The 22,458-nt window shown below is 35.1% G+C and overlaps 1 long non-coding RNA gene across 3 annotated transcripts in view; it reads right to left on the bottom strand.

Moving 5' to 3' along the window:
* LOC129036929 (uncharacterized) overlaps positions 1–22,458 on the bottom strand; it is an 806,216-nt gene that overhangs the window by 533,326 nt on the left and 250,432 nt on the right. For all 3 annotated transcript variants that reach the window (XR_010126426.1, XR_010126429.1, XR_010126427.1), the window contains one exon: positions 6,745–6,902. This is a non-coding gene — a long non-coding RNA (uncharacterized LOC129036929). The remainder of the gene's footprint in view (positions 1–6,744; positions 6,903–22,458) is intronic.

The following is a 22,458-nucleotide window of genomic DNA, read 5'->3' as shown; positions in this document are numbered from 1 at the left end:
GAATCCATAAAAATCAAAGAAACTTTTCGCTTTTATATCACAGTCTGTTTAAATTAGTGAACACTAGTAGTTTCCAGGGCTTTACCAGAAGTATAAATTCTGACAATTCTTTTTGTCAATCTCTGTTCGAAATAGTGTTGGGGTTGAAATAGTAATTTATAGAGTAATGGATTTAAATCAGAAGATATTGAAAAATGATACTGTATAAATAGACCAACAGATTATTTTGACATGCACTAGGTGTACTTTCCTCTTTTAACTGGTCTCAAAATAATTTCAGGAGTGTACAGATGCAACTGCTAAAATTCACAAATAATATAAGATAGTTTTATAAAAAAATATAAAATAGCTTCTGATACTATTTCACTTATAAAAACCACAAATATATTTTTCACAAGATCCTCTCACTGATCATCAAGTCATGCAAAATGTTTTGCAGGGAAAATGAGAAAATGCTAATCTAGTGAGAGCAACAGTTCCCAAGAGGACAAGCAGCCAAAATTATGCAGTGGAGGGCAGTGTAAAAGGACCAGAATTGGCATGTTTGCTAGCAAGGTGACAACCATTATTAAACCAATTCTATTCTGTTTTATCTCAATAATCAAATCAGTAGGAAGTATCAATTAACAGTTAAATCATTTATAATTTAGCCCATCAGAGCATTTGTTACCCAGTGCTTCTCAATCTCTGTCACAGCATGGCACACACACAAAATGATGTTATTTGAATAGCACAGAGAGATAAACAGATAAGATAATTGACTCCACAACTCCAACCACCAGAGGCTGCCCCAGGGCTAAGGGGACAAATACCTCTCAGTCTATACATAAAGAATTCTTGAACACACGAATTAGAAATCTCTTCCCTAACCAACTGAAAATGGAAATGTGTGCTATAACAATATCCCAAGCTGACATACATTAGCTTCCACATGCCAAACAAAATTTAAAAATATTCACTGAATGTCTACTATGTACTATGGTCTATTTTTAATGATTGAACCAGCAGGCAGATTTGAATATCAGGCTAAATCCTAATTTCATTCTGCAGGCAGCAAAGTGCAATGAAATATTTGAGCACAGGAAAATAATTTCAGGAAAAATCAAGTTTAAAAAAATTTCAAGAAGCTTTGAAAGATGATGCTAGAAAGACAGCTCAGTCCCAACTGTGTTTTTTTAATTTGCTTTTGTAATGAGTTGAATTTAAAAGTTCATTTAGTAAAGCCTGTAATTGTTTACTAAAAGGTAAGAGGAGGAACAAGAAATCAGACTGACTGTGGTACTTCAGAGTTTAATTTGGAAAAAAAAAATAAAATAAAATAATGTCTGAAACTCTGGAAAGGAGAGAAAGGAAAGCCAAGGGAACCAGGATGTAGTGGTTGTCAGGTAGTCAGGGCTTCCAGGACAGGGATGAAAAAGAAATGAATATGCAAAAAATATAAAAAGGAACAGAAAAACACAACTTTATGGCTAATTAGATATAGTTATGAACAGACATAGGAAGCAAAAAGAAAAATTTAAGTTGTGTACAATTTTCTGACCTAGAACATAGGAAACACGTGACATTATTATTAGAGTCAGTTTAAAAAAATGACAAATTAGATTTTAGACATTTCAAGTTCAAGTGGCAGGACATCCAAGGATTAGGCAAATATGTTGATGTAGAACTTAAAAGAGAGGTGACATTTGAAACTGTAAATATGAATTAGAATTCCAAGAAAAGCAAAGTGATGTTTATGAGTCAAATTCTACAGTCCCAATGACAATATTGTTAAAATAGAAAAGCATATGCAGGTTCAACCACATCCATATAAAAATATTTATCCCACAAATCTCTTCCAATTCTCCACAAATTATTTATTCAAACAATATTCAGCAAATATTTAAAATGCCCAAAGTGGCAGGACAGGGACATACCATGGAAGACACGATTAACTTGGTCCTTGACCTCATGGAGCTTGTAGCACAGTTGGAGAAACCAACATTAAGCAAAACCACATGCAAATAAATATGTAATGCCAACTGGGAATAAATGTTATAAATTCAAATTTAAAATGCCATAAGAAATTCTTATTGTCAAGTCATAAATCTGCTATGTACCAAATTCATGTTCTTAAAATATTCAAGAAGCCAAAAGTTACATATTTAATGTTGGCCTTAATTAGAGTTAACTTCCATTCAAATTTTTAATTGCAAACTATTTTATTATCTTTGAGAAATTTACAATTCACATGAACAGCATAACCAAAGCTGGGTCAGGTATCCCTTTTAAAAACACCATAACTATCTCCGTCCTTATTCTCCCATACTGCTTTATAGTTTTCTGCTCATAAGTCTATCTCCCTTCCTTGACTGTAAACCCCTTGAGAGCACTAAATGAGGCTTAAATGTTAGTATATCTGCAATGCTTAGCATAAGGTCTGGTGCCTTGGAGGCACCATAGAATGAATAAGCGATTGAATGAATAAATGACTATCAGCAGGAGAAAATCTTAGGAGAACCTCCATATTTTTATTTTCATCGTTCATCATCAATACCAAAAATGATTAAACACCTGCCATAGATCAGGCTATAATAATTATTGGATTACAAGGAAGCACAAAATATAGTGCTTACTCCCAAAGAGTTTATAATTTAGGGACACAGACATACAAATCACATAGCATTTCATGGTTCACAAACTGCCTTCTCATACAGGATCTCTTATTATTGTCAAAATAGTCTTGTGAGCGAGGAAGGGCAGATATTAACTCTCATGATTCTGATGAAAAGACTGAGACCCACAGATGGTAAATGCATTGGCCAAGGCCTTACTTGAGTTCTACACTCACTTTTACCCCTCTGCCTAGAACTGAAGTAGACACTGCCTCATTCTACAATGCTAGAACTTAAGTAAGGCAGTGTTTAATTCGGTTTGAGGCAGAAGAGTAAAAGATAAGTTTCAGAAGTAGGTAAATTATAACTTAAATACCAGGTTACATCTTCAGGCTTACAAGTTAACATCAATTCAGCCTCAATTCTCTTATCTTAGATGCCAAAAAATAGTTATATGTGAAATAAAAATAAAATCAGTACTAATAATATAATACATTTAATCTGAAATTTAAGAATGTTATTTTAATTGCCTTTATAAAAAATAAAAACTAAAGGGTTTATATTTTCTAAGAGCCAATATAAGTATTGATATATGCATTGTTTTGAATAATTTGTATATTTTCCTTCTACACAATAAATGTAAATAGTATTTTTTGAAATAAATAGTAGTGATAGCTAATGACTACTAGTAACGTAGTTAAAAGTTCTATTTCAAGCTCATACATCAACCAAACATGAGGAATAAGGGAAAAAGTGTTAAAATTGCTCAAGTGACTGATAGTAGGCACCTTTTATTGCCTCCAGCTCATATCCTTCTTTGAGAACAGCCCCTCCTCTTCCTTCAGCCATTTTTCTAGCTTGTTCTCTCTATCAGAGCTAATTGGACAGTAGTGGTAGATTACTGATCCAAGCAAGGCAATCACACTTTCCCTAGAGAACCTGAACTGCAGGACACAGAAACTGAGGAGCACAGTGGAGAGGCACAGTTGTGTAAATGGAAGGGCTAAAGGAAAGTCCATAGACTTCCTTTGCTAAACATCCAGGAACTGCCTTGACCTTCCATTCCTGAAGCTTGTGTGTTTCATTTATGTACCTCAGTGTCCTTTCAAAATATTTCTTTAAAAAATAAAAACCAATCCTACATGTTAAATAGATACAACTTCATACATATATAAAATCCTCATATTTCATTTTTAGCAAGATTAGGTAGAAATGAATTATGTCCCTTTCAAAATTTATTTATTTATAAGGGAACAGGGAGGGGAAGAGAACTCTAATCTTACAGAGTTGAAGCAATTGATCAGAAACAAATAATAGAATAGATATAATGGATGGGATCTTGGAGTTCAAAAGAGCCAAATTTCTAAATTCATTAGATTCTTACTATGACAGTCTGACAATCTGGAAAATCATATCATTAAACAAACTTTTCTTTGATATATAGGAACATCCTTCACCAATATAAACCTCAATTAACAATGGGTACATGACCCAGTAGTGCCATGTTTGACTTTTGTATTAGATTACAAGTTTCAGGAGATGCTAACGAAATGCTGTCCCAAGGCATTCATTGCTGTTCAACCAAGAAGTTCAATCTAGATACTGAAAGAATGGTTCTACCCTCTAAAGTTGCTTTTCTGAAGCCTTTTATGAGCCACTTTTGACGGAGGTTGCTTGTGTTAAAGAGTCATAACAGGATAAGGCAAAGGTGGTAACTTTCTGAAAGACAAGTCTACTAAAATTATTTTATAGGATTGTTCTGATTAAGATAACCATGTTTTATTTAATTAGTGGCCTGTCAGCTTTTTTTTTCAGCATGTATTAAGCAACATAAAGACCTCTCCAATATCAAGTAATTTCTGTTTTGTTGATTTTAAGAATTATGTTTGATTTTAAAATGTTAGGTAAATTTTATTGTTTATATTTGATGTTTACAACATGGTTTTATAGGAGACATGTAGATAGTAAAACAGATAGTAAAATATGAAGCACATTAATGTATCTATCACCTCATACAGTTTTATACTTTTTTGTGACAAGAGCAGCAAATTGTATTAGGAATTTTTTTTAAATAAGTATATTTTAGCTTTTCAATTTTTAAACACTATTTTTCATAAGATACTAATATTTTAAGGTTTATGTATTTGAGGAATGAAATTACTGATTTTTTTTTCTGTTTGGCTAACAGCAATGATAGCTTTCAACTCATCTGTCTATGAAGTCTTACTCAGAGTAGACTGACCCCACTATTGGTTGGTTAGCGCTGATGGTAGATTTACAATTGATAACATCTCTTTCTGAAAATAACTAGTTGAGACAAAGGTCAAAAACAGTTCTAATATTTGGGGCATTTCACTGCTGAATTTAAAAAGTCAAGAAACCAAAAAGATCAGTTAATAAAACACCCCACATGCTGAATAACTAAAGTATTAGAATAGCAATAGTGAAAATTTTAAATCTCCTTATAAACCACTCTTCCATAAAACTTAATATTAACCATAAAAATAATTTACCATAATTTGAAATTACTTTATCCTGAGATAAAATGGTAATGGAGAACTCTTATTTATTGAAAAATAGATTAAAATGTTTCAGTAGCTTCACTTCTTACAAAAGTGTGTGCAAATAAAAGAAAAAAATTCTCTTCGGCAAAATACCTTCCTTAAAATTGAACTTCATTCAAGGTACACTCTTATTATCCCATAGTTAACTGGTTTGCATGTAAATAATGTGCAAATGAAAGTAGGAGATGCTACAATTAACATGATAATTTATAGTCTGGAGTGTTAGGCTCAGTATGAAAATTAAAATTATTTTAAAGAAAATTATTTTATATCTTATCTTTTTTTTTTTTTTAATCTCTGAATCCTTTATAATATGTATGTATGTTTTTTTTTCTTTTATTGTAATTATTATTATCTTTTTAGTCATCAAATCAACAGTCTTACAAATTATAACAGTATAAAAATTCTATTTCATCATTTTTACTCCAGAGTGTTTTTCTTTATGTCTAAAAATAAAGTCAATTTGTATTCATAGCTCATAAATAATTTTCACACAATATACATTGTCATTTCTTCTGCCTTAGCATAAATAACAGCTAAAGCACTTGCTGGGTGAGGTAACTATTTTCTAGGCGAAAGAAAGTCCAAATTCAATCTATGGTTGAATTTAAATTAATTGTTAACCTGTGAGAAGGAACTGAATAGATATTACTTGTACTGGGACTATTTATCTATATATGAGGCTTTTTTCATTAGAGGTAAGGCAGTGTGGGAATTTCATCAGTGCAGAGGCAAGACTACTTAAGAGATATCCACAGTCTGCTCTGTCAGGGAAAAAATGATTTGGGAGGCTTAAAAATATAAATAGACAACCCCATATTAATTATTAATTAATTATTTTCTTTACACACTGTGCAGTATAGGGTCTGGCATACAGTAGCTACTCAGTGAATATCACTTGTACCAAGCACTGCTAAAGACTATGGCACCAATAAAGACAAATAAGCCAAGTTTCTACCCACCAGGAACCTATGATCTAAAGGGGAAAGCAACTACTTGAATAAATAAACCTACCAAAGACAGAGTTGAATAAAAATAAAATATAAGACATATATCTTATGAGGAAAGGTATAAAGTACATAACTCTAAAGCCAGAAGTTTCTTAGAATAGGTAGACATTTTTTAGCAGGGATATGACTTGGCCTTAACAGAGATTCCAGGAGGAAAGAATATTCCAGGAAAAGGAAGCATTTTGACCAAAACTGTGGAGATGACAGACATTATATTTGGGAAATATCTGGCTACAGCATGAGAAATGGAGAGACCCAGGGACAAGTACAGAGTAAGATAAGGACATTCCAGATCCCTTGACCACATCCTTCTCTCCAGCTCATCATGCCAGTTTCTGCGGTTTCACTTCCTTCCATGCCAGCCCAGACATCATGATACCACTTCAATCTCTGTCTTCAGAGAACCTCATACTCATTCTATTCCACCTGCCCTTCAAAGCTCTGATTTTAGTCCACCTAGATGTCCACTCTTTTTATACCTGGGCAGGCAAAATTCAGTCCCCAAGCAGATCTATGCCCCTGTCTAGGTACTTAACATTTCTTGGCACCCCTTTCTGAATCCTTTATGGAACTTACCTAGAATGTTTTTTTCATGCAAGTTAGCCGCTGGTTGTGCAATCCAGGTGTCCTTCAGCAAATGCCTGGTTCTATGTGTCCCTGCAGGTGTCTTTGCTGCACACTCAGCTTCCTTCTTCCTTCCTTCTTCTTGCACAGCACCCATCACAATATTCTACCTATTGGATTATAGGCTGTGTCACTGGATTGTATGTTCTTCAAGGACTAGAACTTATGTCTAATAAATTATGTGTCTCATTCATTTATATGCCTACCATAATTCATGATACATTCTTCTAGGTACTTAGTATATATTTTCTGATTTAATAAGTAAATGAATGAATAATAGTACAATATATTAGGACAGAATGAGATGAAGGGGGTTGAGATTTCAAGTTGAAAAGTTTGTATTTCCCAGCAATGGCAAGTGATTTAAAAAACTCAACACACTGATGGTTCTCACACCTGTAATCCCAGCATTTTAGGACACTGACGTCAGGGAGATCCCTTAGGGCCAGGAGTTCAAGACCAGCCCAGGCAACATAGCAAGACTCTGTCTCTACAAAATAATAAATGAAACTAGCCTGGCATGGTGGTATGCGCCTGTGGTCTTAGCTACTCTGGAGACTGAGATGGGAAGATCTCTTGAGCCCAGGAGGTTGAGGCTGCAGTGAGCTATAATCATACCACCACACTCCAGCCTGGGCAATAAAGTAACCCTCTATCTCAAAAAAAAAAAAAAAAAAAAAAAAAAAAAAAAAAAAAAAAAAAGGAAAAGAAAAAAAAAGAAAGAAAGAAACTCAACATAATCAGATATGTGTTTTACACTAACTCTGGCTGTGCATCTCTGGCAATGTCTGATGTGGAAGACAAACTGCAGAAGAGAGAAACATGTGGCAAGTAAATCAGTTACTAGGCCATTACAAGTTTCCAAGTGAGGATGATAAGAGAACAACAGAAGGAAACACCAAAGATGTTTGGTCATTTGAGTGGGAAAATGATAAATTCAGTTTAAATATAAAGTATAAAAGTCTTAACTGGCTGTTGGGAATATGGGTCTGGATATGAAAAGATATTTTAAAATCACAGAATTTTTAGAATTAGAAATCAGCTACTACTCTTCCCCCACCTTTATTTTAGCTTTTGAAACTGATGTGAAGGACAGATAATTCAGCCCAATACAATTGGCTCCAACTTCAGCGTTACATGTTTAGAGGATGAGAGTTAATATTACAGAAAGATAACATTTTCTGGGAAGAGGCTATACAATGAAAGTTTATGAAGCACCAGAACCTGGGATTTGCAAAACTGTCTCTCTATAAAGCAAGAGCAAGAAGGAGAGCCAGGAAAGGAAAGGAGGAAAATTAAATGGTCTAACTTTTAGAGTCTCTTAATGGTAAAATTCTTGCTTTTTACACAGATCTGCGTTCATTTCCTCAATTTATTTCAATAACTTTTTTTGTAACCTACTCAGTGTTAGGTACCGCACTAGGTGCAGAGGCCACAAAGATCAGTGGTAGAATTGCAAAGAGGCACACACGTTTACTATCAGCCAGGAGCCCACATGAACAACTTGCACATATTTATCTATCTAGTTTTCACAACCACTCTTTGAGATTGAAACACAGAGTGGTGAAGTCACTTGCCCAAAATCACTCAGCTAGTTAATGGTAGACAAGGATTCAGATCTAAGCAGTCTGTCTCTAGAATATGCTCTTAATTACTAGCTCCTAACTGCTATACTATGTTGCCTCTGAAGACATAGTTCCTGTCCCAAGAAAACTTGGGACAAAATATTCCAAAATAGGGAAGCACATGTATTAATTTAAATAAAATTAAACTAGTGGGGTAATAAATGCTTGGAGTGCAAATGAAGAATTGTGGCATGAGGGATCAAATACTTTCAATGTTTCTAGTGTTTGTACTGGGTTATTATGATTTTCCTTACAACACTGACATTCTGGTATAAGTAGTCAAGGAATTCACTGAGGTTTCTTTGAATCTATACCTCCCAATGACTTTCTGTGATAGTCAATCATGGCACCAAAAGTCATTTCATAGTCAGTGAATAGTCAGTGTGAAGCTGATCAAGAGCCCAAGATGTATGCCTGTAAAAGCAAGGAGAAAAATACCTAAGAGTCAGACAGAACTGGGACTAGAATGAAGAAAGACAAAGAAAAAGAGAGTGCCAAAAACAAAAATTACATTTCCCTAGTTTTTCATTCGGCAACATTTAGCACATCATACAGTTAGTTGCTCACTTTGCAGTCTTTTCAAAAGAGCAGCATTGGGTATTTGAGCACTTTGTTATATATTGGCTACACTTTCCTGTCATGTTGCCTTTATTCTAGAAGGGAGTAAGAGAGGAGTAGGAATTATCCATAAGAGAAGATCTGACCACATAATAGTTGATTCAATGGGTTTTCCCCTTTGGGTTTGCAAGGAAGGGTTTGCAGGGCCTTCATGTTATTTTACCCTCTCTTCTCCATTCACCCTGACTAAAAAACATGTCCTTGTATTAAACTCTGAGAGAAAGAAATCAAACATGATTTAATGCCCTATGTTTGACAACGATATTCAATGAAGTAATTTGTATGATTTACAGAGATATAATTTCCTCCGAAAGAAATTACACATGCTTAAAAATAATTTTATGATATAGCATAGTTGTTGGCATAGATACAAGCTTAAACAAATTATCTTTGCTTTCAGAAAGGAACAGAATAAAGACCATAAATATTAAAAGAACAAAATGATTTTTTTTTAATCAGGGGCAAATTTACTTAGGCCTGAGTACAAATAGAGACCATCCACATTTTCAGGAAGATTACAAAAATCAGTCTATTGATTTTAGATTTAAATACTTGAAATAAATACTATACATATACTATATTTCAATCCAGTTATAACATTACAAATTCAATATACATTCATAATGTTTAAATTATATATACAAATATTTTGGATAAGAATCAGGTTATTTCCAATTATTTATCTCTCAAATGTCCAGAATTCTAAGTAGCAACCCTGGTACAGGCATCATTGCAAATAGTATGTATCATGTATATGTACACTCTACAATTCTTGCCATTTTTATTTGCATTCATTTTGCACTAATTAAAAAACACAAATGTCTTTCTCATTCTTTATACTTAAAGTACTTAAACAGTAAAATTAATCATCACTTGAATTTCATATATTATTTTTCAGAACTGAACATTTTAAAACCACAAGCAAATTACAATATAAGAAAAATTACACTCAATTTTCAATTAAAGTTTGAAAGAATTTTTCAGTAGGAGGAAACAAATGTAAGGGAAAATAATGGCTCTAAAAAACAGAATTTGAAAATGTCTACTAGTACTATGTCTTGTTCAGAACTAGGCACTCCAGGGGCCAAAATCTCAAATGCCTATGGGTTCCAGGCTGACAGCAAAAAGGCAGAGGGGTGAATCCATGTGAAGACTATGGCAACTCAGAGAAAACAAGCTTTGACTAATAGGGGCAGTTTCTACCAACTCAACACATAGTAAAGCTGACTCAACGTTGGTGGGTCATCTTTAAGAAAAGAGGAAAACTTAGAATAGTTTATGAAATGTTGATAATCAATTTTTTTAACTGAATAATGTTCAGGACAAATCTTTCACTCCAAAGTTTCTCTGATCATGGAATGTAATCCTTAAACAACAAATGTTACCTTCCACAAATCACTGTATGATTTTAAGCGGATGTGATTTCACATCAATCTAAAATATTGTGTGCTACAAAAAATTAAAATCAATTCCAAGATTTATCACAAAAATGAAAAAAAAACCTATGTGTCCCTCTTTATATTTGGCAGCTCAAAAGATTTTCGTAGATTCAAAGAGAGAATGAGAAGTCAAGGCTTGCCATAGATGTCTAATGCTCTGTGTCTACACAGCTATATGTTTTTTTAAAAACCTTAATTGTTTTAGAAATTATTTCAAAGTAGTAAATGTTAATAGCCCCACTTACAGTGGTGAAATGAAGCTACAGATCTTCTCCAAAAGAAGCGGTAAAGAGGAATACAGAAAAACCACTCATTTCACTTGCATATTATTCTGTATACTAAATAAAAACCACAGAGCAAAACATTTGTAAATGACTTACTGAAAATGGCACAGTGTGTCTGTCAACTTGTATGCCAATCTAATGAACTTTACCAATCATTTCACACACCACCAAGGAAAAGGTTGTGCTCTTACATTTTTTTTTAAAAAAAGGGCAAGCTATTTTAGCTTTTGTAGTGACCTATAAACAAAAAGGGCATCTATGACACAACAAAAACATTTCACTCGCTACCAGACATAGCAACCTTCTGCATTTATAATACCTTTATACTTTGAATACTACATCATTTTAAGAAAACTCTGTATTCTTAACACTCCATTATATTAGTCATACGGCAAACCACCCCATTTTGTCTGAGGCAAAAAAAAAAAAGGAGGAAGTTTGAACCTCTAGCACCACAATGGGGTGGGAAATTTGGGAGCACTCCCTCTACTGTCTCCAAGGAAATTCTTTTCCAACACCTCAAACTCCACTCTCTTGAAGGCTGGGAAAAGGTAATCACTAAAAGTGGGAGAGAAAAAAAAAAAAAACTTTATAATTTTTCAGCATACCCAGAATAGGTTGTCTAGCACTTCTATTTGGCAGCTTTTGTTTTGCTCTTGAAATCTGGAGCCTCAGTAAAAAGCTGAAACAGGAAGAATTATATTTTTACAAACCATTTCATGTTTAAATGCTTATTAAGTCTGGGTGTAGATGCATACAAAGTAGAGAAGTTCCAATGTGAAACTCTGGGATAAATTCAGTATCTAAGGGTAAAATGACAAGAAAAGCTAGTCAAAGGGGCAGGACAGATTAATCCATGAAAGGCAAAAATGGAGAAAAGTTTAGGAGAAAAGGCATCAAGGGTGCTTAGATTCCACAAAGAAATTAAGATGAAAACTGAGGAGGATATTTTTTATATGAGATCATTCCTCATAGAAGTAGGAGACCAGGTCATCTTTGAGAGTAGAGGTGGTGGGGTGCATTCTGCAGTCTATCCTTTCTGCCCTTAGTTTTCACTCCATTTTTGCTGTTCTCCTTGGCCTAAGGTAATATTCATTCAACTCACCTTAGGAAGTTATCAATTCTTCGCCCCAACACCTCTTAGTACTTCCACACCTATAGTTACAGACAGATCCCAGCAAACTTCAGGGAAGGTGTGACCCAAGAGGTCACATATATTTCCCCAAAATTGCAAGATTTTGCTAATATATTTTTGCAGAAACCAGAGGAATATATTTGAAAATGAATTCTAAATGTCTTAGACCAAGGAGAATAGAAGATAATATTAGATTAAGTTTGAGTTTCTTAAACATTCAGATATGTACTGACCATATAACCCAGCAATTCTATTCTAGTATTTGGTCCAGAGAAATGGAAACATATGTCCATGAAAACTGAAAATGAATGTTCACAGCAGCATTATTCAGAATATACAAAAGCTGAGAAAAACCCAAATGTCTATCAACTAGTGAATGGATATACAAGCTGTGGCATATCCGTGCAATGGAACACTATTCAATAATAAAAAGGAATGAACTATTGAAAAAGACAACATTATGCTAAGTAAAAGGTTTCTTTTACTTAGCAAATAATAATAATCATACTGTATGATTTCATTTAAATAAAATTCTAAAACAGGCAAAACTAACCTATCATGATGAAAGTTAGATCAGTAGTTGCCTGGAGGTAGGGAGTTAGGGAGATTAACTATAAGTGAACACAAGAAAAATTATTGTATAAATTTCAAAAGTCCTTGATCCATATACTTAAAGTGTATGGATTGTATTGTTTTAAAATTGTAATTTAATATGTTGATTTTTAATGGATTGTATTGAATTTATTGATATGAGTACACTTTCTGGAAATTCTGAACTTCATTTTTTAGTTCAAGCAGCTGAGAAGTGGCTCTAATCATTTTTTTGGTTAGTTAACTAAAAAATTATCATGACCTACAGTTAATTAAGTCAAGAAGCTAGAACTCTCTAGCATCATTGGAAGAATCCACAAACTTAAGAAATGGATTTATCACATTCAGACTACACATCCATCCCCGTTCCTTAAATCTTAGAAGGCTTTCCTTCACTGTGATGTCAAGAAATACATCAGAAAACTGAGCAGCAGCATCCTTAAAAAGTTCTGTGGTGGAGGTTGCCCTCCGCAGGCTGGGGATGATAGTGGGAGACATCACTGTTGAGACTGGCTACTGACAAAAGCTGTGATGATGAGACTCCAGGGTGAAAGGGCTACTTAGCAGCACTGACCCACCAGAGAAAAAGTGAGTAAAATCACTACAATGAACAGCAGGAAAAAGTAGTAATTAGAGTGACCTAGTCTGCAAAGATCTTTGCTATGGCTAACTGGCCATGATGTCCTTAGAAATAAAATAGGTTCCCTGCTAAAATATTATTTATATAATTTTTCAATGTACATAACACAAAATAGCTTAAGAATGGATGGGTAGAAAGCTAAATAAAGGTGAGAAAACTGACTTACCCAGTTCTCAGACCTAAGCCAGATCCAGAGTTTCTTGGCCAAAGAGAAGACATGGTCCTCTTGAGAATGGACCTTGCAACATAGTCAAAAAAAATGTGCTGAATTCTTTTTCAAACGTTCTTCCAAAAGAAGTGTGCACTAGGGGATAAATAATACTTAGATCTTTCGAAGTTGACTGATTCTAATTCCCAAAGACCCAATGTAATAATCTGACTTCACTTGTTAACGTTTGCTGACAGCTCTTAAGCCTCATCACTCTATTTTCCTCTTCTTCCTTGCAACTATACAAACTGATACAAGGCGTTCATTCCCTTCTTTGGTACCAGCAGAAAGTTCAAACTACATGCAGGAGCCCTCACTCTGACCCCACCCTCTGACCACCACAAAAACTCCAAGCTAGTACAGCCATTATGGAAAAGAGTATGGAGGTTCCTCAAAAAAATAAAAATAGAACTACCCTATGATTCAGCAATCCCACTGCTAGGAATATAGCTGTAGGAAATGAAATTAGTATGTTGAAGATAGATCTGCACTCCCATGTGCATAGCAGCAATATTAACAATAGCCAAGATATGGAAGCAATCTAAGTGTCCATCAAGAGAATGGGTAAAGAAAATGTGAGATATATCAGCCATTGTGGAAGACAGTGTGGCGACTCCTCAAGGATCTAGATCTAAAAATACCGTTTGACCCAGCAATCCCATTACTGGGTATATACCCAAAAGGATTATAAATCATGCTACTATAAAGACACATGCACACGTATGTTTATTGTGGCACTATTCACAATAGCAAAGATTTGGAATCAACCCAAATGTCCATCAATCAACCAACCCAAATGTCCATGTCCTCTGCAGGAACATGGATGAAGCTGGAAACCACCATTCTAAGCAAACTATCACAAGGACATAAAACCAAACACCGCATGCTCTCACTCACAGGTGGGAGGTGAATAGCGAGAACACATGGACACAGGGCGGGAACATCACACACCAGGGCCTGTCGGGGGGTCTGGGGTTGGGGGGAGGGATAGCATTAGGAGAAATACCTAATATAAATGATGAGTTGATGGGTGTGGCAAACCAACATGGCACATATATACCTATGTAACAAAACTGCACATTGTGCACATGTACCCTAGAACTTAAAGCATAATAAAAAATTAATTAAAACAACAAAAAAAGAAATGCGAAATATATATATATATCACACACAATGGAATACTATTCAGCTTTAAATAATAAGGAAATTCTGCCATTTGTGACAACATGGAGGACATTATGCTAAGTGAAATAAGCCAAGTACAGAAAGAAAAATACTACACAATCTCACTTACACGTTGAACCTAAAAATGTTTAACTCATAGAAGCAGAGAGTAGAATGGTGGTTGCCAGGGGCTGCTGGTGTTGCAGGATGGGGAGATGTTGGTCAAAAGATGTAAATTTCAGTTAGATAGGAGGAACAAGTTCAAGAGATCCATTGTACAACATGGTGGCTATAGTTAATAAAGATATGTTATATACTAGAAAATTGCTAAGAGAGTAGATTTTAAGTTTTCTCCCCACAAATAAACGCTAACGGTGCTGGGGGAGGGAGCCAGTCTCTTTTTCTTGTTCTCTCAAGCCATTTTCAGCCCAGGTTGAGAGGGCTACATTGTTTTCCCCAGAAAGCTTCATTATGTGAATAACAAACCTTTCCACACCCTCTTGATGTGTGTGTGGTGCCATCAGTCTCAATATAAAACAACAAATTTTGAGTGGGAGCTCTATTCTGTTTCTGAGGGATAACCTGAAACACCCCAAATGCCACTGTATTCACCAACACAGGAACTTATGATAATTGTAATAGATGGAGCTTTGCTTATATGTCTCCTCAGATAGATTCATTAGTTATTTCCTAATGAATCTATTAGGATATATAATTGAAATAAATATGCTCATCAATGGGCTTAAATCACTACATTCGCAGATACTAGAATGAGATATGTTATGGTAGAAAGAGCCAAGTGGAAGCTCCTGGAACATCCTCTCCCCATTTGGGTAGAAAACCAAACACAATGCTCTATCTCCAAGGAAGCTAAACACATGAATGCCACTACCAAAGCCTTGAAAATGCAATTTAGTGGGTTTTATTTACTACATCCTCATTTAACTTACCCATTTGGCCTATGCAGATGGTAGGTGACCTTGGAGAGTAAAACTTAACCAGGTAATGACTACAGTTGCCGCTGTTTCTCCTCTTGGAGTATCTTATCGGAGCAAACCAAGGCAACCCCTGGCACCTTATACAGAGCTATTGATTGGACGAATGCTTTTTTCTCTATACCAATTTGAAAGCATAATTAGACAGAGTTCATTCTCACCCAGAATGGACAAAACTACACCTGCACTGTCACCTCAGTGGGTTATGTCAACTCTTCTGCTCTCTAACCCAATTTAGTTTGCAGAGATCATAATCATCTTGGCATCCCACAGAATATCTGGTCCATTTCATTGATGACATCATGCTGGTTGAACCAGACAAAAAAGTGACTCGTATTGTTGTAAGACACGTGAATGCCATAAGATAGCAAAGAAACCCATGAAAATTCAGTCTTGTTACTGTGAAATTTCTGAGGGCCCAGTGGTCTAGGGCATGTCTGAAAAATATTTCAAAAGAAACAGACCAATTGTTGCACCTTGCACTAACAAAAGAGTCATTGGGATCTAAACTTTTCATTGGTATTTTAGAAATAACATATAATATATTGGAATGTGCTATTCCAATCCATATATTAAGCAACACATAAGACGGCTCTATTTCAGTGGGGCTTAGGGAAAAGGAAGGCTCTGCAGTAAGGCTGGGCTGCCTCTGTAAGCTGCTCTGCTACTTGGGCCATATGAACCCACAGATTTAATGGTACTTGTGGTAAATAAAGATGCTGTATAGAGATTCTGGCAAGCTTGAACAAAAGAATTGTAGTACAGACACCGAGATATTTAGAGCAAAGACATATCTTCTTCTATTCATGATTCCTTCTCTTTTGAGATAGACTGCATAACTTATCCAGAAATGGAAAATGTGACCATTAGGAATCTGTAGCTCCGCTTTTTGAAGAGAAGATAAAAGAGTCTTGCCCTCTCTTACTCTACTCTAAGATACTTTGGGTATGACATTGCAATCAACATTCCCAGACTCCTTTGCCAGCAGGCTTCCCATTAGGTTATCTCAATAGAGGATATAGAAGGAAATTGTTAGTCAGAAATTCATACATTTACATGATCTCATTCAGAATAGAAAAGTATTTTTGAATACACCTTTAACTCGAAGTGTGTGTTCACAAACTTTATTCTTGTCATTGGCCCCAAGAATATACACTGGAAGACAATTTATAATATTTTACAGTGAGAAGATATTGAATTAAAATTAAACTGAAAATTAAATATGTCAAATCTAGATGTATTGTGTTGTCGTACTGAACATGCATGTGCTCAAGAAATAACCAGTATTGTTGGATCTGCATACTTTAAATGTAAATATTATTTGTCTTCCCAATATAAAACTTCAAAAAATTTGTAATATTAATAATTCAGTTCAGCCCACTTTCCATTGAGGAGCCACTACCTCCCATAGACTACTAAAATATGAGCCAGGAAGACACACAGGAACACATACAAAGGCTGGGTGCAGTGGCTCACACCTATAATCTCAATGCTTTAGGAGGCTGAGGCAGGAGGATCGCTTGAGGCCAAGAGTTTGAGAACAGCCTGGGCAACATAGTGAAACCTCATCTCTACAAAACAGGAAAAAAGAAAAACTAGCCAGCTATGGTGGTGCACACCTGTAATCCCAGCTACTTGAGAGGCTGAGGCAGGAGGATCACTTGAGCCCAGGAGTTTAAGTCTGCACTGAGCTATGATCACACCACTGCACTCCAGCCAGAGCAGCAGAGCAACATGCTGTTTCTAAAAATGAAATAAAATTAAATGAAAATTTAAAAAGAAACATATATACATTGTGTTTCATAACCAAATTTAAAAATATATTCTTGCGCTTTTAAGTCACCCAAGGTACTAATGTTTCTGTGAGTGTCAAAATTAGCAAATCACTGCAGTATTCCTCAGGAGACTGATTACATATCCTCATATGATTTATCACCCCAGCATGAAGGGCGTTTGGGGAATCTGCAGCGAAGTCTTGTAGGATCTTTGTCCCGGGGCTTGAATGAAGTTTGGTGTTTGCCTTGTAGCATGCAGGTGTCTGTACATCTTACTCAATTTGGTCCCAAGGGCACTCTTGTGAGAAACAAAGGTTAGGAAAAGATACGGTAAACAGTGGGAAAGCAAAGGAAGTTAATTATGCCAGGTGAAAGGCCACAGAATCCTCTTTTAGCACCTGCAAAAGTATGCCAATATTTATACAACAATCTCCTGGGATTTGTGGGAGATGTCAATTTTTAAGACACTCTACCTTTCCTTTTTTTTTTTACTTTCAGCCATCTGTGAGTAATATGTGCAGAGAAAGGATGATCTGACAAAGTATGAAACACAACAAGCTGTAAGACTTTGAGCCTTGTATAACAAAATATGAAAACAAAGATCAAAGCCACAAGGCATACTGGGTGATTGTTTGGTTTTTTAAAAGCACAGCCCAAAGCAAGGAAAAAAATTTCCCAACTTCTAAACAACCAGAGTATCAGCAAAACATAAACAAGAGCATGTTTATCTTATACCTACCACTGAATCTCCTTGAGTCCCTTTCCTGTTTAAGCCGTTAGCCAGCTGGACACAAAGTCAGCAGAGCAGCCTGCTTTAATTTACTCAGAATGAGAGATTATTTTGAGGTTCCAGTGTTACTTTTTATGAAGTCAAATCCAAGAAAATTAACTCACATGTATAAATGTGTAAATCTATAAAAACTAGATATACAATATGATGAAAATGAATTCCATAAAACACACAAAAAAAATTCCGAGCAATTTAGATCCTAATGCTGATAAAAGACTTTCAGTCTTTGAAGAAAGAAATTTCATTCTTTGTAAAGACACTTCTATAACGTTGCTGGGCTTTTTCTTCTATAAGTTAAATGTGCACCAGAGGTGACATACATAACTTTTGCTGAGGAGGAAAGTAGTATCTCCACTTAGCCAGATATGAAAATGTCTCATTTTCCAGTTTTTCTGTATTATCCTCTAATGATAAAAAGGTAAGATTTTTAAACTATATTGTTAGATAAAATTTATAAATCTAGCTCAATAAAACATTTTCTTCCATCAGTTCTATAATAGAGGCTTTTAAATGTTATCCAGAGAAATAAGCCCAAAGTGAGTAATAGAGTATCTTTATCACATTAACCATAATGCTCAAAACAGTTTCATATTGATTAATTCAAAGAAAACTGAAATAGAAAACATCCAATAAGGGACTTAAAGACAGAAATGTCAACCAAATTTAATATATTGTTTTTAAACTCTATAATTGTTTTTTGTTGCTGGCCATGAACAAAAGATACTTTTGAAGCTCAATTTCATCTTTAACTCCAAGTGCACTTTAAGAAATATCTTTCAGTTTCTCTTCCTTTCCGTCTCAACTGCTATCTCACCTAGGTTTATACATCATCACACAAATCTGTTTATTTCACTAGGTCTGCTCCTAATATTTGTGGGATCTGAACTAAGAGTACAAAGAAATCCATTTACCATTTGTCTAAATATTTAAATGTAATTAAATCAAGCTAACAAACTACTAAATAAAATACTTGCTGTCTTTCTAATTTGAAATAGATGATTCATAATAATCAGACAGGCCAAGTTTAAATTTAGAGTTTTTGGATTTCTCAAAGCTCTGTAGATACTACAGGAACTAGAGGAACTTGATACTACAGGAAGAGCTTGTTCCTAACCTTCATCCTATGGCCTACCCTCTTCCTCCTCCCAGCATCAACTCCAACATACACCAAAGTGTCCTGCATGGGCGCTTCAGCGTGCATGTCCAAGTTCAGCCCTTTAATTCCTACAGCAGATGGCTATCCATTGGCTCCTCTTAGGGCACAGGTATGTGTAACAGGCTAACATGGCCCACCGTTGGGAGGAAAGAACTTAGATAAAGGCCTACACAGACCCTGAAAATGTGCTTGGAGTCATCTCAGCAGAGAATTATGGGGTCCCAAATACACAAGGGCCAGAGTGTAGGCCCTAGATGGACACAACCTCTTGCCCCTTGGAGGACACACAGCTGGAGGACAACTCAAAGGCAGCCCCCATAAGCACAGGTCCCAGGACAGGGGCCTTCTTTATTCCGATCCGTTGTTGATATTGAATTTTCCTGCCTGCTCTACCACCTTAAATTCACTCTACGTGTAAATGTTATGTCCAAAATTACATTCATTATCAGTTTGAAATTACATATTCACTTTCTCCTGAATTTCCTAACATGGTAATAAAAGCATTACAATTCAAATATTTGTTTAACCTAGAAATGCTAGGGTCTTAGGACTTTAGAGTCCTAGACTCTTCCCCCACTATTTGTCTCCAATCTTCTCAATTTTTTAGCTGAAGCATCAGTAAACTCTTTTCCATTCAAATTGCCATTATACTAGCTAAAGCCTTCATTATGTTTCTAGACTATAGCAATAGGCTTTTAAATGGTTTTCTGGCACATGTCATGTCCTAGCTAAATTCATTCCCTGCTCTTTTAAAAGGACATTCGTAATCAAGTCACTATTATCTTTAAAAAGCTTTCATGCTTGCCCACTGCCAAAGAATGAAACAGCATGAGTTCAGCATAGACAGCCTTTTTCAGTATGGCCCCAGCCAATGAGCAGCCATTTCTCCCTGAACCCATCCTGCCTTTTTCTTTGGCCACACTAAGCTACTCATCATTCTCAGAATATTTTATGCCTGTTCACTTCCTATTCTTTGCTCATGCAATTTCAACTGAATTGAATACCTTTTTCCACTTCTGATGCATGTGAACTCTTTCTCATCCTCCAAAGCCAGTTCAAATATCCCCACCTCCCAACAGGCCAATTTGAGCCCTAGACAAACTTAATAATTAATTCTTCCCTCATCTGTGTCCTGATTGAATTTTATGCCTAACTTTCTTACAGCATGTATAAAAGTTATTATCCCCAACTTTCTTACAGCATGTATCAATAGCATAATTCATATTAATCTTAGCTGAATGACAGAAGTGACTGTTGAATTTATATTAATTTTCTCTTAGTTTGGAATTCCCCAGAAGCATATCCAGAGGCAAGGATTTGTGTGCAAATAATTCATTTAAGAAGTGCAGGAATCACTGCTATACAGCAGGGAAGTGAGACAAGGAAAGGAAACCAGCCAGTAAGGTTTACATCATCAAGCCAAATAATACTGAGAACAACTAGCACTTAGGACACACACCCTCCCAAAGGACAAGGTGGCTGAGGTATGCTAACTCCATCATCAATGGCCAAAGGCTGCTCCCAGACGGTATTCAATCCCCCGTACTTTTCCCTAGCTTTATACAGAGAGTGGCCTTCCCCTTTTAAAGAAAAACTCTTAAGCACAGAAATGCAAATAGTTGAAAGTTATGAGGAGCACTGTATTGAGGCCCTTATCGGGTGCTCAGAAGCCCAAATCTAGAATCCTATTGTTTCTATGGCATGGTAAGCAAAAAGCAGGGACCAACAATTTATGGTTCCTCCATTAACTACCAGTTTGTTCCTTAATCTCTAGCTACATTAACTCTGATGAAAGAGCAAGGATTCATCATCCACTGTGAAAGTTCCACTTTATTTAATCCTCATAGCACTTAGAAATAGCTATTATTACCATCATTTTATGGAAGAAAGTGATGTTCAGAGAATTTAATTCATAGAATTTAAGTCAAAGAATTTAGACCATAGAGTTAAGAAGACTCAAGAAAAGCATTTGAACCCAGGTACTCTAAAAACATTCAAATGCTTAATAAAAAGATTTTAGAAGAAGTAATCTGGCTATTTAATTTTAGAGTCAAAATGTTAATTAAACTGGACATGTTTTGTCATTTCTGTGCCTAATTTTTTAAAAACTTCATATTTAATCCATATTTTTTAAATCTTTGGTTACTTGAAATTATAAGCTATAATAAGAATTTGTAAAAAAATGCTTTGCTTATTGTTTTAAAAAATCAAAGATTAAAAAATCATAGTGCCAAACTAGTAGGGAAATACACTAAATTTTATTATAAAATAATAGGAACATTATAAATGCGTAATATATGTTATTATTAAGATTAGAAATATTAATGGATCTTTAACTCTAAAAGTAGTACCTCAATTTGTGCTTAATGTTGTGAAAGAAAATATTAACCATAAATAAATAGCTATTAATATATGTGGAGTCTATCTGTGAAAACTGTTCAAAAATTTTAATTAGATTGTTTTTTACTTGCCATAAATATCCTAGTCACTATATATTTAAGTGAGATTTTGTATTTCTCCAAATTTTATAATTTGCTTTCAACCTTTTTGGAAGCATGTGTAGTATAAAACATTAAAACAAGGATTTTAAGATCTATAATACAAGCACAGCTAGTACCTCCATATCATACCCTCATAAGTAATCACTGGGCCAGCTAAGCTGTTCAATTCCCCAAAATATGGAACAAATTCTTCAAAGTATTTGGATATGATTTGTCCCAACAAACAAATTGTTGTATACATATTATCAAGACCCTAATATGCGTTAAGTGGGAAATCATCCAATGATATAAAAAAAATTAACTATTTTGCTAAAAAGCTCAGTAGAAAATAGTGTTCATTCCATTTTGATTTAAAATAATGTAAAGAAGTGAATATTTTGGTTACTGATGATTCCTGTGCAAAAGGTTAACTTAAATAAGTCTTTTGCAGCCTGACCAACGTGGTGAAACCCTGGCTCTACTAAAAATACAAAAAAAATTAGCCAGGAGTGGTGGCGGGCACCTGTAATCCCAGCTATTCTTCTGGGATATGTAATCTTCTGGAGGCTGAGGCAGGAGAATCACTTGAACCCAGGAGGCAGAGGTTGCAGTGAGCCGAGATGGTGCTACTGCACTCCAGCCTGGGCAACAGAGTGAGACTCTGTCTCAAAAACGAAAAAACAAAAAAAAAAAAAGTTTTTTAATTTTTTAAAGAAAAGATGTAATCAGCAATTATCTTAGTTCAACATTTACTCATAAGGGTGTG

The sequence above is a fragment of the Pongo pygmaeus genome, chromosome 4, assembly GCF_028885625.2.
Source record: "Pongo pygmaeus isolate AG05252 chromosome 4, NHGRI_mPonPyg2-v2.0_pri, whole genome shotgun sequence".
Classification (NCBI taxonomy): domain Eukaryota; kingdom Metazoa; phylum Chordata; class Mammalia; order Primates; family Hominidae; genus Pongo; species Pongo pygmaeus.
This window is presented reverse-complemented; position numbering and strand designations above follow the sequence as displayed.